Below are 3,851 nucleotides of genomic sequence, written 5' to 3' on the forward strand. Positions count from 1 at the left end.
TGTTTCTACCTTTTATTTTTTGTTTTGTTTTGTGTTTGGTTCACACCCAGCAGCGCTCAGGGGTTACTCCTGGCTCTATGCTCAGAAATCACTTCTGGCAGGTATGGGGGACCATATGGGATGCCGGGATTCAAAGCACTGTCCTTCTGCATGCAAGGCAAACACCCTACCTTCATGCTATTTCTTTAGCCCCATGTTTCTACCTTTTATTTATATATTATTTTAAGTTTGTCTTAGTATTCCAAGCTCATGAGCGAACCTAAGTTGTTTGTGTATATACATTATAATAAAAATTTCTTTTGTATACTACCAAATTCTATTAATGAGTAGTATTGAAAATGTATTCTATTATGCTATATTGATATATATGATATAAATAACAGAACTTAAGAGAGATATTAATTTTAAAGTGTAGGCTATGTCTGAGATTAACATAAATCTCTGGCTAATATGAGGTCACTCAAGACATTTAAACAACTCATACCATAAATTTGAGTGATGTGTGCTTTTTATTTAATTCAAAAGGACGAAAACCCAAGAAGTATAATTAAAAAGTTCAAATTTAACATTTTGAGAATAATCCTTTAATTTACCAGTAGGGGACAATTATAATAGGAAAATATTTTTTACACTGTCAGAAAGCAGTAGTAGTAAAATTTTGGAACAACTGACAAACCATCAAATGATCAAATGAATGATCCAAGAACATTAAGAAAGTATTTTTTTCCCAATGCCTCAACCTTTATCATCATCAATTAAGCCCAAAGTTCTCAAACTATAGGTTATAGTACCAAATGGGACCATGTGGGTTAAATGTAGGGATAATGAAAAATATATTTTAAAATGATTTATAATATATTATCAGAAAGTCTTTGATTTGTATCATAGTTCATATACATAGTGTCACATAAAATGTGGGTAAAGGGAGTCATGAATGGAGAAAATTTAAGAAGCTCTGATCTAAGCTATTCTGACAATTAAGTACTTAGTTGAATAATGATGGAATAGATTTTTGCATACTCCTGAATGAGTATCTTATGAATATCCTGGTATAGTTAGAGTGGGTTGAATATTATCATATTCATGGTATTATTACTAAATTAGAGCCAGTGGGTATAAATGGTGGTAAGAGAAGAATCTTGTATTTGGGGACAGGATAATTATGTTATAGCTGTATATTTTTACTTTTTTATGATCTCTTAATACAATAATCACTTTCTTGCCTTAATAACCTAGGAACATTTATATATTAAAATTTAAGTTTTATTTTTATTTTTATATTTGAAAACAAATGTGGACTTTCTTACAAGACAAATAAAGGGATCAAAGGTTGAAATATGTCCTCTCTTGAGAAAGGTCATGGGAGGATATCTACAATTATAGAGTAGATTTGTACAAATCTGTGATGTCTTCCAATTGCAACAGTAGTTGCAACAGAGGAAAGTAACATGTTTACACTTTGGACTTATGTATCAGGCACTTAAATTGTTGAAAAGACATGCCATTTTGAACTAAAGATGTAAAAACAAGGTGGGTGTCATCATGCCAAGTTAATAATGGACTTTCAGAAGCAATGTGGAGGTGTGGGTGGGACCTCTGACCAATGTTAGTGACTTTCAAGTTTTATAAATGCACACAGCTGTAACTATGGCAGTGGTGGTGGCAACAGCAGGAACAGTTCTGTCGTGTGTGTTCTATGGCTGACTGGAAGGTTATGATGTCACTGAGAAGGCTTTGAGGTGTGGCACACCTATTGCCCAGGATTAGTCAGAACCATACTAGAGCCAAACATTTTCACCAGCTGTTCCTTGTAGTCTGAGATGTTTCTTTTCATGATGTCCATGCAGGGCCCAGAAGCCTCTCAAATGCTTGTACATCCATAACTAAGCATTTGACATCTGGTATATAGGCTGAAGCATCTCTGAGCTTGCAAGTGATTAGAACAAGCTTTCCGAAGTTCTACTGCTTGTGGCAGCAGGCAATCTCCACCTCCTGCTTTGAATACTCTTTGTTTGCTTTAGTCTTGTCTTTAAGATGTTTACTTCACCGAACTCTATAATGTAAAAGCTCTATAAGTTTTTTTAACCCTTAGTGATTATAGGTCTTCTCTCCTGTTAAATCCACAATCTTCATCCATTCTGAAACCTCTAGTGATTTAAATAGGGGCACCGATTTAATAAATGCTTCAAACATCCTCCTTTTTTTGCATTGTTTTTCACTGTGATTCTTCTAACAATAACATGTCCCTGTCCCCAACAGGACACCTTCTGAAGTGGCTACAATGGTAGCTCTCAGTGTATTGTATATCAGAGATAGTTCTCCAAAACTGCCACATTTGTCATCTGACCAACATAACGGGCTTGATTATCTATTCTTACCAAAATGTCTGAGGTTCCAGTTCTATGACATAAAAATTGTCTCCATCTTCTCCTTGGACAATGATATGCTCATCAACTTTGTTCTTTCAAACATGTCATCGAGGACTTAAGAAAGTGGTTCTTCATCATGATTTTTGAAAAGGAGAATGTCTTTGCAAGCTTCCTGAAGTCTATATCTCGGACGATCAGTTTTAGGATGAACCACCTGTGGATCTCTTCCTCATCAGGTTTAAAGGCCTCAGAATAGACAGATACCTGCTGGTCAAATCTATTTGGAATTGGAACGTGCAAGAGCTCGTCATCCTTCCAATCTCCTTCCACCTTAGTGGGCCGGCCCAGAGTTCAGAACTCAGAACTCAGAACTTTGAAAGGAGGAAGATTGGGCTGCGGAGGTGGCCAGGACAGAGGCTAGACTCGGCCCTCCAGCAGAGGGCTGAAGAAGTCCACAGTGAAGTGGACAAGGTCTGCCAGCTGCTGCCTCAGCACCTCCATCACGTAGCACCCAGGCAGAATCTAGATGTGACTCCTCCAACCAAGGCTGACGGAAAAGCCAAGACTCGCGCAACCCAGTAAGACACATGGATTCCTCTGAGGTACCCTAGTGAACAACAGTTCCTTGACTTCTTATAAGTAACTTCCAAACTTCTAATTTCTCAAAAATCCTAATGTATTGTAAGGTCTATATTGGAAGAAAATGTTAAGTATATTTTCTTTTTTTTGTTTTGTTTTGTTTTGTTTTTGTTTTGGGGTCACCCCGGCAGCACTCAGAGGTTACTCAGAAATCACTCCTGGCAGGCTCAGGGGACCATATGGGATGCCGGGATTTGACCACCGAGCTTCTGCATGAAAGGCAAACGCCTTACCTTCATGCTATATCTCCAGCCCTGTTAAGTATATTTTCATTACAAAATAGTGTTTTGAGGGTTTCTCTCTAATTTTTCTCAGTTCGTAGAATTCCTCAATTGGTAAGATATGTGATGCTATTAAATCGTTACAAAGGAAAGAACAGCTATTCACCAATAATTTTTTAAAATAATAATTTTCAAATTATTCTATCAATAATTCAGCCTTTTGTCTTTATTAAAGTATGTTTTTCTTCTCTGTCTATTGTTAATATGATTATATTACAGCATACATTTAAATGAGATCTACAGGATTCAGATTCTTTGAAATAAAAAACCGTCAACTGATTCTTAGAGCACCAAATTGTATTCATTAAAGAACATTGCATATCCTAGTTCTAGGTAACTTACAAAATATTTCATTTGAAGGCCAATATTTAAAATCTGGAATATTTCACGTAAGCATTTTTGGCTTCTCATATTTTAAAATATACAAGAAAAAATGTTACTGAGCACACAACACTACTTCATATTAACAGTTAGCTATAACTGATGAAGTATTTACTCCTTATTAGTTTTATTTATTTATTTAGGTTTTTGGGTCACACCCAGCAACATTCAGGGGTTACTC

The 3,851-nt window shown here is 36.0% G+C and overlaps 1 pseudogene; it reads right to left on the minus strand.

Moving 5' to 3' along the window:
* Positions 1-1,750: 1,750 nt before the first annotated feature.
* On the minus strand, positions 1,751-2,870 carry LOC126033597 (cAMP-dependent protein kinase type II-alpha regulatory subunit-like; annotated as a pseudogene).
* Between the last annotated feature and the right edge of the window lie 981 nt (positions 2,871-3,851).

This window comes from Suncus etruscus, chromosome 17 (genome assembly GCF_024139225.1).
Source record: "Suncus etruscus isolate mSunEtr1 chromosome 17, mSunEtr1.pri.cur, whole genome shotgun sequence".
Taxonomy (NCBI): Eukaryota; Metazoa; Chordata; class Mammalia; order Eulipotyphla; family Soricidae; genus Suncus; species Suncus etruscus.